This window comes from Jaculus jaculus, chromosome 5 (genome assembly GCF_020740685.1).
Source record: "Jaculus jaculus isolate mJacJac1 chromosome 5, mJacJac1.mat.Y.cur, whole genome shotgun sequence".
NCBI classification, from domain to species: Eukaryota; Metazoa; Chordata; class Mammalia; order Rodentia; family Dipodidae; genus Jaculus; species Jaculus jaculus.
This window is the reverse complement of record NC_059106.1, coordinates 52,426,121-52,441,653: the sequence shown is the minus strand read 5'-3', so window position 1 is coordinate 52,441,653 and position 15,533 is coordinate 52,426,121. Positions and strand designations below refer to the sequence as shown.

At 47.5% G+C, this 15,533-nt stretch overlaps 1 protein-coding gene across 2 annotated transcripts in view; it reads left to right on the top strand.

Moving 5' to 3' along the window:
* The window catches only part of Capzb (capping actin protein of muscle Z-line subunit beta), a 132,110-nt gene that overhangs the window by 47,442 nt on the left and 69,135 nt on the right, over nt 1–15,533 (top strand). The gene's annotated exons all lie outside the window — the stretch shown is intronic.

The window sequence follows — 15,533 nt, the reverse complement described above, 5'->3', positions numbered from 1 at the left end:
GATTTAATCTTCCTGTGAGCGTGAGCTAAGGCACTTACCTCAGCCAGAGGCCCCACAGGAAAACAAAAGAGTAAGTGGCCCTTGCTGATGACCATGAAGGCCCCTGGGTCAGCCCCTGGTGGGGAAGTGAGCATAGCACATGGATTCCACCTTCTTGGCACCACGTCTGAGCTTGAGAGCTGATGGCCAAGTGGACCCCTGACACAGCTGTTGGGGTCCTATGTTAAGTCTTGTGGGAGGCAGCGCCAGTCTAACCCTATATACAAAGTGAGGTGTCCTGGGACCTGCTGAACTTTAGAGTCCCCAGCGTGATGGAAACTGCAGGGCTCATCTTGGGAAACCTTTCTTTCCTTGGCTTGCTCCGTTGCCTTAGGTTTCTTTCCTAATTGAATTTTCCTATGAAAGTCTGCGGGCAGCAGGGCACTGCTGTGACGTTTCCTGCCCTCACTGAGGTCTCCCTGCAGCACCACACTGCACATGTTTACCAAGTGCACTTGCATGGCTAGTGCTTACTGACTGCAGCGAAAACTATAGCATCTGTCTCCCGGCCTCCTGCCTGCACTGGAGCCTGCACTCCCTGGCCCTCCGGCCTCTCCCGAAGCAGTTGTTCCAGCTGCCAGAGCTGTGACAAGGGTTTCCATAAGCATTCCCACGATCTTTTAAATGAGGAGTGTGACCTCGGAGCCATGTGCCCGGTCCCTCCCCTGCTGTAGGAGGTGGTGGGAGCTAAGAACAATACTTGGATGGATGGATTCCCTGTCCAGGGCTCTGCGGAAAGCTGAGCATTTGTAGGCCATCCAAACACTCCAATTCTCTGGGGATTCGAGGGTTAGAAGGGGAAAGTGAATTGATTTCTACCTTCTCATTACCGAGAGCCTAAGAAAACAACCCCTCTGCTCTTCTGAGCTCTCTGATGGTGCCTCCCATTCGCTTTGATTGTGAAACTTAGGAGCTAAGTATAAAAACTTGGCAAAGTGGAGCAAAGATATTTTCTTGTGTCACGAAGCTCTCCCACTGTTAATTTTGAGGCTGGCTTTGCTGAGGTCCCTGGTCAACAGTTGACTTGGTTCCCTGAGCTGGGATGAGGCAGGGCTGCAGGCTGGGGGATGCATGTCCAGCTTTGCAAAGCTGTGGCAGTGTGAGGGAGCCTCACTGCCTGTTGTGGCCTGTTCCTGACACTGTTGCCAGCTGTAGAGCTCCCCTCTTTACCCAGGGCTTCCACAGTGTACGGAAGGTACCCGAGCTTCTCAGGCTGGCCCACCTTGCCTCTGTATTCACAGGACCAGGAGACCGGAACCAGCCGTTTATTTCCTTTCTTGGAAATCACTCCAACACTTATTTGGGGAAATGTGTCTTGGCAGTCAGTGGTGTTCCCATGTGTAGCCTTGACTGTCAGCTCATCCGTGGGGGAGGAATGTACTAAATGGAAGTGGCCAGGGGTGACGATATCTTAGTCTGTCTGCTCGCAGAGTTGGGTCGTTAGGGCCTTTGACATTTCTTACATTCACAGAAGTGTTTTTGTTACTTTCTCATTGCTGAGACAAAATACCTGACCAGAAGCAATTTGAGGAAGGAGAAGGGGTCAATTCAGTTTATAGTTCCAGGGAGTAGAGCCTATCATGGTGGGAAAGCCTGGCAGGGTCAGGAAGCCAGCGTCACCTCAGCAGGGAGGAAGCAGAGAGAACGAAAAGAGCAAGCAGGGCTGAACCCAAACAGCTCAAGGCAAAACACTTCCTCTAAAAAGGCTCCACTCCCTAAAGGCTCCACAATCTTCCTGAACAGTACCACCAGTTGGGGAGTAAGTGTCCAATCAAGCACATGAGCCTGTGGGTGACATTTTACATCAAAACCACCACAGAATCCTAGCTACAGATGATTGGGCTTCTGCGTGAGAATGAAAATACTTAGTAGCAGAGGCCAGTAAGTTAACAAGGAGACATAAAGGGAAGAGAAAGGAAGGAAGGAGGGTACTTGATAGGTTGATATTGTATATATGTAAGTACAGTGATTGAGATGGGGAGGTAATATGATGGAGAATGGAATTTCAAAGAGGAAAGTGTTGGGGGGGGAGGAAGGGAATTAACATGGGATATTTTTTATAATCATGGAAAATGCTAATAAAAATTAAAAAAAAAAAAACCACCACAGAAAGCCTTGCTAACTCAAGGGCCCTTGTTAGGAGATGTGTGTGCGCGCGCGCATGTGCGTGTAGGAGCATGGGGATGGAGCCCAGGGCCTGTGTTTCCACTTTTGCAGAGGCATCTGTAGGGATGTGCTCAGTCCTGATCGGTGAGCTGACCCTGCCCTCCTTTGATCAGCCCATGGAACCATCCAGGCTTGGGTACTTTATGGCTCCCTGGGCTCAGTCTTGTCCATGCTGTGAAGTAGAGTCCAGCACTATTTCCTAGAGATGGCCAGATGGCCAGAGGCCTTTAGTTTGAAATGAGAGATTTTGTATCATTTTGCCTTTCCGTTCCCTCCTCCCTCCTTGTTGACATCATGTGTAATGTTCATAGAGTGTGACTGCCCTGGGTATGTGATCACCCCACTTCCTCTCGCAGTAACAGTACAGAGTGTGGACCATCACTGCCCTTATCTTGCAGGTGAACCTGAGGCTTAGAGTTTAATGCAGACCCACCACCACAGCACCTCTCTCTGTGTCCTGTCTGTCCCTATCTCCTCCCTCACCTTTCCTCATTATAGCTCAGGTTCTGAGTAACCAGCTGTTCTCTTAGAGACCTCACAGCAGAGTTAGGAGGCTGTGGTCCTTAGGACAACAAAAAGGGAGCATGCACGTATAAAACATAAAGCCCATAGGACAACGGCTTTCCGTAACTAGCCACGTGTGGGTGGCACATGCCTTTAATCCCAGCATTTGGGAGGCTGAAGTGGGGGGAGCACTATGAGTTTGAGGCCACCCTGAGACTAAATAGTGAATTCTAGGTCAGTCTGAGCTAGAGCAAGACCCTGCCTCCAAAAACAAAACAAGACAAGCCAAAGCTAATACTTTCGCTGACATCTCACCCATCCAGTGAAAGCTGCTCCCAGCAGCACCTCTGCCCTACATGGTAGTCTGAGGCCTGCTGCAATCTGCTCGACTGCCCAGGACTGCGTTTAGTTCCTGGCTAGCAAGAGGATGTTTTGGAACTGGACTGTGCAGTCTCCCTGTAGCTAATTCTTTCTGCCCGTTGAGGGATGTGAAGCGCTTTCCCTTGCCAGCTTTCTTGAGGCATAGCCCTCGGCATTCAGTTGAGGGTAGAAAGGGAGGCTTTGAAAAGCCTCTGAAGTATGTCATATGGCAAGAGATTGTCTAGTTCTTTTTTTTTTTTTAATTATTTATTTATTTATTTGAGAGCGACAGACACAGAGAGAAAGACAGATACAGGGAGAGAGAGAGAATGGGCACGCCAGGGCTTCCAGCCTCTGCAAACGAACTCCAGACGCGTGCACCCCCTTGTGCATCTGGCTAACGTGGGACCTGGGGAACCGAGCCTCAAACCGGGGTCCTTAGGCTTCACAGGCAAGCGCTTAACCGCTAAGCCATCTCTCCAGCCCAAGATTGTTCTAAGGAAATGTGTGAGGAATAATGTCTCCATTGTAGAGATTTCTGTGGTCTAGTTAAAAAGCCAAATGGACTGGCCTTGGCTGATTTGATTTTTTTAGGCTCTTGTTCGTGGCTACCCACTTGCATACCTTCAGGTAACATTACTGATCAGGAGAGGATGGGTATGTATTTTAATTCCACAAAGGAAGGTTAGATGCCCCCTGTACTCTCTGTAGCCAGTCTTGTGTAAGAGGATGTTGGTAATACCAGTTGTGACTGGATTGTCCAGCGGTTTGCTCTGCTGCACTGTGAGTGGCAGTCTGGTGTGGTCTCATAAAGAAGACTAGACTTGGGCTGGGGAGATGGCTTAGCAGTTAAGGCATTTGGCTGCAAAGCCTAAGGACCCCAGTTTGATTCCCCAGGACCCACATAAGCCAGATGCACAAGGGGGCACATGTGTCTGGAGTTCGTTTGCAGTGGCTGGAGGCCTTGGCGTGCCCATTCTCTCTATCTGCTTCTCTCTCATAAATAAATAAGTAAAAAAAAAATTTTTTTAAAGCAGACTAGACTTGCCCTTGAGCTGGATAGGGATAAGTAGAGCTTAGGTGGAGCCTTCCATCTTTATCCACAGGGGCTGGTGCCAGGGACCCAGGAAGGAAAGAAATAGCCAAATACAGGCGTGCAGCTGGGTAGGAGGACTCCATCATTGTACACCACAGTAGGATAACTATGATTGACAATTCCTCAAATATTTCTATTTTTTTAAAGAAAACAATGTTTTATTTATATTTTTTATTTATTTGAGAGAGAGAATGGGCGTTCCAGGGACTTTAGCCGCTGCAAACAAACTCCAGATACATGTGCCACCTTGTGCATCTGGCTTGTGTGGGTCCTGGGGAATTGAACTGAGATCCTTTAGCTTTGGAGGCAAGTGCCTTAACCACTAAGCCATCTCGGCAGCCCTCATCAGATATTTTGAAATAGCTAGCAATGTGAGTTTGATGCCTAATCTATCAAAAGGGAGCTTCTTTTTTCTTAACCATTGTTCCCAGCCCAAAGAAATGGCATGTCAGAGTTGTGGATATGCCTTGATCTGATCACTACACATTGTATACGCATATTTTATTGTCACACTGGACCTCACAAATGGGTACAATTACTGTGTCAATTAAAAAAAATAAAAAGGGGGGCTGGAGAGATGGCTTAGCAGTTAAGTGCTTGCCTGTGAAGCCTAATGACCCTGGTTCCTGGCTCTATATTCTCCAGGACCCACGTAAGCCAGATACATAAGGGGGCACATGCATCTGGAGTTTGTTTGCAGTGGCTAGAGGCCCTGGCGTGCCCATTCTCTCTCTCTGCCTCTTTCAAATAAATAGATAAAATATATTTTATTTTTATTTTTTATTTTTTGGTTTTTCAAGGTAGGGTCTCACTCTGGTCCAAGCTGACCCTAAATTCACTATGGAGTCTCAGGGTGGCCTTGAGCTCATGATGATCCTCCTACCTCTGCCTCCCGAGTGCTGAGATTAAAGGGTGCGCCACCACACCCAGCACTTTTATTTTTATTGACTTATTTTAAAATATATTTTAAGCTGGACATGGTGATACATGCCTTTAATCCCAGCACTAGAAATAGATAAAGAAACAAACAAATGAAAAATAAAAACACACAGGTGTTCTTTTCTTTATGCTATGGTGGGGATTGGACCCAGGATTTCTTGTGTGCTAGGCCAACACTTTACCTCTGTGCCATATCCTGGCTGTCCAAGTGCTTGTTAAGTGCACAAATGTGGGTTTTTTCTTTTTTTCTTTTTTTCCTGGTTTTTTGAGGTAGGGTCTCACTCTAGCCCAGGCTAACCTGGAATTCACTATGTCGTCTCAGGGTGGCCTCGAACTCACAGCTATCCTCCTACCTCTGCCTCCAGAGTACTGGGATTAAAGGTGTGCATCATCCTGCCTGGCTAAATGTTGTGATTTTGAGCCTCCCTTTGAGAGGTCAAGGAGCAGCACCTGCCTGCTTCTACAAAAAGTGCTTGGGATAATAGAGGCTTTATCCCCTTCCCATCCTTTAAGTCTTGGGGTAATAGAGGCTTTATCCCTCTTCCTTCAAGTCTTGCTACTTTTCCATTAGGATGTGTGTCTGTTTATGCTGCTGGCCAATTGAGCCTGAGATCCCCCCTTCTTTGGAAAGCAGGCACAGTGCTGCATTGGAGTAAGCCTGTGTCTAAATACTGCAGATTGTGTCCAGGCCACCTGGTAACTCTGTTTAGAAGATTCGTGTGAGTTGGCTGCCTCATCTATGGAAAAGGGAGTTTACTTTTCTTAGCCAGTGAGCATGTGGATGTTTTTCCAAACTGTTCTTTAAATATTTGGAGCACGGGACACTCTGTCTTAGTTGTCTTTGGCTTCTCTGAGTTCTGTGCCATTGAGGTAGATGTGGACAGCATTTATGGTGTCTGTTGATGATGTCTTTGAATTGCCCCTAATTATGTGTCTGACTGCCAGTTGACAAAGTGGAGGATTAGTCGCTAGTTATGTGAAACCAGCCAGGACCATGCAGAGGCAGCAGCTGTGGACATCTGCGAAACATTAATGAGTAGACCGTAGGTGATGGCGCCTTGCAGGATCTTCTCAAGAGGTCCAGGAAATCGTCATCCGGGAAAACAATCTCCAGAAGGCATTAGTGTTTTCAAGAAATCCACCTGTCAGTGACAGTGTTTGTGGGAACAGAGTCTGTAGCCCAAGGAGACAGATTATAGAATTTGGTAGTAGAACTGCCCCTATCTGATTCTCTTGAGTTATTAGCAAGCTGTTCTGTAAGAAGTTGGTTTGGGAGCTGTGGAAGATAGCTCAGCGGCTAAAGGTGCTTGCTTGCAAACAGCCTGATGGCCTGGGTTGGATCCCCCAGTACCCATGTAAAGCCAGATGCACAAAGTGGCACATGCACCTCGAGTTTGTTTGCAGTGGCAGGAGCCTCTGGTGCATCTATATACACATACACACACATTCTCTTAATCTCGGAAGGAAGGAAGGAAGGAGGGAGGGAAGAAGGAAAAAGTTGTGGAAGCTGTATGGTGGTCCACACCTTTAATTCCAGCATTTGGGAGGCAGAGGTAGGATTGCCATGAATTCAAGGCCACCCTGAGACTCCAGAGTGAATTCCAGATCGACCTGGGCCAGAGTGAGACCCTACCTCGACAAGACAAGACAAAACAACAATGCCTTGGTGGCAGTAGTGGTGGTAGGCGAGGCTGCTCCAGTGTGTGGGCATGGAGGCAGTCTGTGTGGAGCCTGCTCTGTAATTCAGTGCTCTGGCTCTGGGGCAAGTCACCTAAGCTTCCCAGGCTTGCTTTGCTCACCCATGAAATGGGGGGATATTGGACCCTATGTCAAGAGTATGGGGCCTAGTCTTCAGTGGGCCAATAGCAGGTGTTAGTTTTTCTTTTGAAGGTGGTTTGCATTTTCAACACTTGGTATTTTTACCTGTCACAGAGCAGTTTATATGAGAAATTAGAACAATCTGAGCAATATATATTACCTTTCTCTTGACCTTTTTCCATCCTCTTCCCTCCTGTCTTTACATTTGAACACAAGGCCCTTTCTTAGCACTACCATTATTGAGTCTGTTGTAGAATTGGGATGTGTGTGTGTGTGTGCGTTACAGGTGCACATGTGCCACAGTGTGCTTGTGGAGGTCAGAGGACAACCTTGAGTGCTGATCCTCTCCTTCCACCATGCTTGAGACAGGGTATGCATTGTATTGTTGTTTTGCCCCTGACAAGGCCCAGCTAGCTTTTTCCTGACTATGTCTGTGCCTATAGCAATCTATAGGCATATTGGGATTGCAAACACATTGTAGATAATAAAAGGATTTGTATCTGGCCCTGGTTTATTTGCTGTTTAGTTATGTGATAAGTCTGATGAGCTATGGGTAAGTGTGGGCCTCAAGTTTCCTCATCTTCATAGCTTCTAGGGTCCCTTTCAGTGTGACAGTTTGGCATTTTGGAGCCAGGACAGGTCATTGTACCTCACCTCTGAGATTCCTGCTCCAGGTCAGTCAGCCAGCTCACAGGCAGGCCCTAGAACAGTGCCCGAGAAGTCTGGCAGAGAACCATGCACTTGGTAGATTTGTGTCTTGTCATGTGGCCTGGCTGCTGCTCTGAGCCATCATCCCGCTGCCTTGGGGTATGTTGGAGCCATAGAAAGCGGGCAGCCCCCGCCTGAGGAGCGCTACTGGGGAACTGAGCTTGAGCACACAGCAGGGGCTAGGTGGAAGCCGACATCTGCTTGCCCAGGGAAGTAGGAGAGCCCCCGAATAGACCCGTGCTTGCTGTGCTGACTTTGCAGTGCCATTGAAAGGTGCTGGCACAACGCTCCTTCCTGAGAGCTTCCCCTTTCCACCAGGTCCACCTGGTAAGACTTGCTGTGGCCAGAAGAGTAACTCCAGCTCCTCAGCGTGACTCAGCTCAAAAGCTCGGCTTCCTGAAAGGATGTGTAAGGGAAAGTCTGCCCACGGGGGTTGTAGAGTTTAACACGGAGCCTGTATGTAGTTGCTAAGTTTCCTCTGGAATAAACACCCTGGTTAGAGGCACGTGGAGATTCCTGTTGCTGGGTAGGGTCTTGGGTCTCTCCTGGGCCCATTCATTTACATGGGTCTTCGCGTGGTGTTGTTGTTTTCAAGGTAGTGTCTCCTCAGTCCTAGGCTGGCCTCAGTCTCATGATGACCCTCCTCCCTCGGCCTCCTGAGCGCTGAGATTAAAGGTGCGCCACCACGTCCGGCCAGTTTTAGCTCTGGGAACACAGCAAGCTTTAGAGTAGGCTGCACCGTGCAGAAGACCCAGGGCGGAGGCCCTTTGTTGGTGCCTGCTTACTGCCTTCTGTGCTTCTCTCCCCTTGGCTTTAGGGCAGCTCCAGTCTCTGGGCTCCTGGCTCACGGCCTGGGGGAGGGGGCCGTGTGAGGTAGATGCTGCTTGTGGCAGTCTGTTCTCCTTTGTTGGTTCTTAATGACATGGAAACTGAAATAACACCGCCCACCTTTCTAGAGACTCCTGGCAACCCAAGTGGAAAACCTGTGTCAAGTGAAGGGAACATGCAGGAGGAGGAATGGTCCTTGGACCCTCAGCATGCTCCGTCATGTTCTGGCTGAGAAGCCCTGCTGCTTAGACTCTGGGGGAGTCCTGCTGCTTAGGGAGCTTTCAGGGCAGGAGCCCCTGTGGTCAGGGGACCAGGTCCTTTGTTCACAGTGGCCCTGTAAGTGGAGAGCATTACGAAACCTAGGCTGTTCTCGAAAGCTGAGGCTCCAAGGGACTTGGCTAGTTCCCACTCTTCAGGTTATATGAGAATGTAGGATTTGTGCTACACAGTCTTGCATCTCTGAGAAAAGGATGAGAAAAAAATGCCTGCCTATACACACATATCTACAGTGGGTCAGGGTACTTACAGATAGTGCGTGTGTGACTCTGGACTGGAAGGTATGGACCTATGATGTTTTCCTGCTTTGTCAACTCATAGTAGGTCTTAGTGTCTTACATGAGGAAGGGTAACTCATCATCTTTTAGAGGTGGTAGAACAAAGTAAAAATCGTGCTCACATCTCTGCTCCAGAAAAGGGTGCTCATAGGTTCCATTGGGCTAGTTTGACATGGGTCCATGACAGCTGTGGATAGCACACTGTCCTGCGTTCATTGACATCATGTAAAATATGGGCCATGTAGAATGATTGATCCTTTAGGATTAAAAATATTACTGTTGGGGCTGGAGAGATGGCTTAGCAGTTGAGTGCTTGCCTGTGAAGCCTAAGGACCCTGGTTCGAGGCTCGGTTCCCCAGGTCCCACGTTAGCCAGATGCACAAGGGGGCACACGCATCTGGAGTTCGTTTGCAGAGGCTGGAAGCCCTGGCGCGCCCATTCTCTCTCTCTCCCTCTATCTACCTTTCTCTCTGTGTCTGTTGCTCTCAAATAAATTAATTAATTAAAAAAATATTACTGTTGGAGGCTGGAGAGATGGCTTAACGGTTAAGGTGCTTGCTTGCAAAGCCAGGTTCATTTCCCCAGTACCCACATAAAGCCAGATGCACAAGGTGCCACATGCACCTGGAGGTCATTTGCAGTGGCAGAGACCCTGGCATGGCCATATTATTTGTCTCCCCTTTCTCAAATAAGTAAAATATTTAAAAATAAATTAAAAATATTAGTGGGAACTGGGCATGGTGGCGCACGCCTCTAATCCCAGCACTTGAGAGGCAGAGGTAGGAGGATCGCCATGAGTTCGAGGACACCCTGAGACTATGTAGTGAATTCTAGGTCAGTCTGGGCCAGAGTGAGACCCTACCTCAAAAAACCAAAATAATAATAATAATGATAATAATAAATGCATGTATATATGTGTGTATGTATATATGTATATGTATACATACATACATACATTTATTCATTTATTTATTTATTATTGGGGCTGGGCATGGTGGACCTAGTGTGGAGTGAGCTCAGTACAGTACCTTCATCCTGCCTGCCATCTTTTTCTAGCTGTCATCTTCCCTTAAGCCACAGACTCCTGGTGAATAGGGCTTTGCCCAACTGGTGCCTTGTCCAGCTGTCCTGTGTCTGCCCTGTCCTTTCACGGTTGCTGATGAGTGACTCCAGAGCTCAGTAGGTGACTTCAGCAGGGACCCCACAGGTCACAGGATAGGGAACCTCTTACATGAGGTCATGAGAGTTTGCCCCAATGGACATTTCCATCTATTACCAGGGTTAGGGGAAGTAGCCCCAGAGAGGGGCAGTCTTAGGTGAGCTTGAATCATCCACATCTGATTGCTGAGATCATGATGGTTAGAATGACCTTGCTACTTCTCTGTGCCTGTCACTTTACAATGGCCTCCCCTCCCCCATAAGATAGAAGTTTATTTCTTGCAGATTGGCTGGTGGGTCACTTGTGAACCAGGTTCCTTTCCACCTGAGGCTCTCCTGTCCTACATGGTCCAAGATTGGGCTGACCAGTATGTGGCATGTTTTCTCAGTTTAAAACGATATTAGTGGCTGGGCGTGGTTTCACATACCTTTAATTCCATCAACTTAGGAGGGGTGCCATGAATTCAAGGCCACCCTGAGACTACATAGTGAATTCCAGGTCAGCCTGAGCAAGAGTGAGACTCTACCTTGAAAAACCAAAATAAAATAAATAAATTGGTATCGCTGATATAGACAGTAGACCCTAAAGATTCAAGGAGTCCTAGTTCTCCAGCTGGACCATTGGCTGTAGCTTTGACTCCTTGGTCAAGGATTTTTCCCATGGGAACAAAAGCTATACAGAAGTTTGATGTTTGTGTCTACCCCATTGCCATGGGTGAACCTCCCAGGGCATTCCATTCAGTGGAAGAATCACTTTTCTTTTTATTAATCCAAATGTGCAGTTTCCACAGTGACCTAAACCAGAGGCTGGCTTAGCCTTTGACTCCCCCAAGTAGCCCCCGGCACAGATTGTTCAAAGCTGCAAGCCAGAAAACAGTTCGCCTTTAAACAATTGCTCCCTGGGTCACAGCATTATACGAGGCCAGTCCTGGTTAAGTGATACTCCACAAGTCTGTTGTAAGTCAGCCCAGGTTCCAGGCTTTAGCAGTTTACCCCTTGCTGTCTGAAGTCCAGGTTCGCTAAGCCTCTCACGAGTGTAAACTGAGGCCCTGATGGCCCAGTCTCATCTCTAGTCAGACCATTCCCCACAGTCACCACAAGAATCCTTCTGTTCTGGTTATTGTGAGCTTACAAGATCTCCAGGACCTAGTGACTTCAAGGAACAGTGACAGTTTCATGTCTCCAGTAGTTTCTGTGGGTCGGGGACTCAGCATGCTGGCCAGATGGTAATGGCCTAGGGTTCTATACTTGTGTAGTCATGGTGGAAGCTGGGAGAGTGACAGCCAAGAACATATATGAGGCTTAAGAGCCTGTCTTCCTGTGGCCTTTCTGTGGGGCTCCATGAGCCTCTGCCCAGCGTAGCCTCTTAGGGCTGTGGAGGTGTTCACTCTGGTGCCTGAGCCCAGCATTTGGGGACCAGGGGAGAAGCCTCAGGACTCACCTAGCATCAGTTCTCCTGTAGCGTTGAGGGAACCATCGCTAAGCTTGCCCAGTTCCAAGAAGGATATGGGTGCCTTCCTCCATGGCAGCTGTCCAGGACATTGTCTGTAAGAGGAATGAAAAAAAAAATTATACAGACACACACACACACACACACACACACACACACACACACGGGATCTAGTTGTGGTTGTTTTGGGAAAATAAAACCTTGTAAGACACATGATGTTCTGTTATCATGGACAACTCCGAGAGAAGCGGATTTTTTGTTGTTGTTTTGTTTTTCGAGGTAGGGTCTCACTCTGGTCCAGGCTGACCTGGAATTAAGTAGTCTCAGGGTGGCCTCGAACTCATGATGATCCTCCTACCTCTGCCTCCCGAGTGCTAGGATCAAAGGCGTGCACCACCACACCTGGTGAGAAGTGGATTTTTAGGTTGAAAGGCCAAAGACTGACTGGTGTTTTATTTGACCCAATTATTCTAGAAAAATTTGGACTTTTCCATACGAACATACTTTCCTTGTTGCAAGGTGATGTACACAGTTTTGTGATTAAGTTACATGAAAGCCAGTCAGTTGATATACTTCACCATCCTCCCCCCCCCCCCAACGCACACCTGGAACCTCACAAGGAGCTTCACCTTGTCCTTGTATATCACAAATTCTCCCTTACTTTTTTTCTATATGGATTTTGACTGCCCTGTAAGGTCTGTGAGGACAAGGGACTTTGTGTTCACCACTCAGCATCAAAAATAGTGCTGGTTACCTAGGGAAGAATCCTTAAGGAATCAACGAGTGACTAATTGAATGGGCAGAGAACTCTGGAAGGCAGTGAAATGGCCTTCCTTGTGCTGCTTAGTTTTCAACCCAGAACACCACTCAGGGGAAGGAGCTCCTGCAAAGCTTGATTCATGAAGGAAGGGTCTGGCTGGGTTAGCTGACATTTTGAAGATGACATCTTAGTCCAGTGGTCACAGTTTACAAAATAAATGGAGCTTTTGGTTGGGGGAAGTAACCCAGAGGGCAGAAAATCCCAGGAACGTGGGTGCCCATTTCTTTGTGTCTCCTGTGTCCTTTTCATGTTCACACCCCATGGCCTGAATTTGCTGTTATTGTGTAGACAGTTGGTTCTGTGATAATCAGGACTAAGTGTCATGCATTGCGCCAAGTCCAGAACCTGGCGCATGGTTGGCAACTCAATGTCCAGTTGTTGGATTGTGAATCCAGAGTGCTGGTTTTAGATGAAAGGCAGGGCAAAGGGACCCAGAATGAGATAGAGGACATAGCCATCTACAGGGAATCTCAGGGTACCCAGGCCACAACATGAAGTCATACTGACATCTAGTCACAGGGAAGACCTCCCACCTTGAACTCCTGAATCCTGTCCTCACTTCCTCTTGTATTCTCTTCTAGTACCCTTAAGAAAATACTTGGGTATCTTAATGATAATGATGCAGTAGCATATTAACAATATTTTAAGTACCATATGGTCAGTCCCTCCATCTCACAGCTCCATGTAAGCCTGGGCAGCATCAACTTCCGTCTCCTGGTGTGCTTCACTCTTGTGAATTTTGGATTTATTTCCCTGGCTTGGACTATGAAGATGAAATCTGGGCAACATTAGTTTAAGATACACACACACACACACATGCACACACATCTAAATACCAACTCGTCCATGCTTGCTTCTGGGCCTTGTCAAGGTGAGGCCTCCCCTCATTGCGCCCTCCTGTTTTGAGGCCACCCATGCTTTCCTCATTCCCTTTGCGCCGTTGCTGTTTGGACCCCTTAGTGTTGGGATGACTTGCAGCGAATGGCTCCAGTCAGCTCTAATTTTAACTTTTTACAAGCTGTCAGTAAGCTTTCCCATGCTACCTCCCTTATGGGAAGCATTTAGTCATTTCCTAACTTCATGATAGCTAAACATCCTTAGCCCTAGAAATTTGCTGTGAACCGTTTCCAATTATGATGAACAAGGATGAAGGCAGAGTGTGAGGAAGATGCTCTGCGAGTGGCATGCTGCCAGTGAGGTGCAGCTCTTCGGGGGGCCCCTGGGGCTGAGAGCGGCAGGGCATGCTGGGGTTGGGGTGGGACGAGGCTCCTGAGAGGGCCAGCACCTTGTTTCCCCATGTGGGCTTCTCTCCTCGAGTCTCTGTCTCATCTTCTGGATGACACCGCTTGGCTTCTTGTTAATCCCTCCTGAGTCCCAGCCTGTTCTGGGTCACGCTTTCAGATTAGCTCAGCTTGCTTAGACCCTAAGTTTGCTTTTCAGTTCTAAGGAAGATTGCTAACATGTATTTCTAAATCAGAAGTTTTTAAGATTGAACTGTCTTGAATTAGGAGTGTGTTTCTCTGCATGTATTTTTCTGTAGAGGCATATTGACTTTGACCAGGTGCCACCAACTCCCCCTCAAAAAAAAAAAAAAAATTCCTGAGTGTTAGCATTTGCACCAGATAGTCATGGGGAGATTGCCACTGCTGTTGCAGATGTTGAGTGGCATCCCTGGCCACTTAGTACTGGCTGGTGGCATCCCCATCCCCTGTGTGACAGCCCAGATATGACTCCAGGCATCACTCAATGTCTCTTGGCACAGTTTGGATGGTTTGTGTCCTATAGGAATCATCCTGGGAGAGAAGCACTGGCTGACAGTATTTAGGAAGCTTGTCAAGTCTTTAGGGTTTTCATTCTTACATGGGCAGAGAACACAACACTTTACTCTAGTTTATAGAACAGGGTTGAGCAAGAGTGGGGAGGAGCATTGCAAACTATTTATGTTCAAAAATAGTTTTTACATATTTACACAGGATGTTCAGCCATTAAACACTGCCATATGTCACACATGCCACATGCATTATCTAAGTCACTGTAACACTCTGAGAAAGTTACCCAGACAGCTATCCCCATCCTGTGCACAAACGGAGGCTGGTAGAGGTGAAGAAACTTGACCAAGGTCACAAGTTAATGGATTTGCGAACTGGCAGTACCTCTCTGGAGTCAGTCTGTTTACCTGTGCTGTACCCTGGACATAGTGTTAAAATATCTTCCCATGCCAGTGACCAAACCTATGCCACCGTAGCCCCTGCTGGCATGTGTCAGCACTAGAATGTGTGGCATAAATAGGAGCTTGTAACTACGAATGCTTCATTAAGCAAAACAAGTGACAAGGGTTCTGGGAGCTTTTGTTGTATTTTTTCTTAGCCAGTTTGTTGTGTCTTAGATAATTTGGGCATAACCACCTCATGCAGAAGACAAGTGTGTTTGTTTTTTTAAATTTATTTTTATTTATTTATTTGAGAGAGAAAGAGGCAGAGAGAGAGAATGAGCATGCCAGGCCTCCAGCCACTGCAAACGAACTCCAGTCACATGTGCCACCTTGTGCATCTGGCATACATGGGTCCTGGGGAATCAAACCTAGATCCTTTGGCTTTGCAGGCAAGTGTCTGGTGTGTGTAAGCCAGCCTTGTCCCACGGCCTGCTCTGGTTAATTTTGGATGTAGATGATAACATTTGTAGGTTGTGACTCATTCCATCTAACTATGGCATTCTGAAGATTACTTTGTATATTTTATCAAATTCATTTAGGCCTTTCAAAAACCCTGAAATTAGGGCTTGAGAGATGATATAGTGGTCAATTCACTTGCCTGTGAAGCTTAAGGACCCACATTCAACTTTCCAGATCCCATGTAAGCCAGAAACACAAGGTCACACAAGTGCGCAGGGTCACACATGTGCGCAGATGGTGCTCACATCTGGAGTTCGATTGCAGTGGCTGGAGGCTCTGGTATGCCAATTCTTTCCCCCTCCCCCTTTGCTCTCACGTTTTCTCATAAGAAAAAATACAACAAAAATTAAAATGCTGAAATTAAGCCAGGCATGGTGGTGCATGCCTTTTGTCCCAGCACTCAGGAGGCCAAGATAGGACTA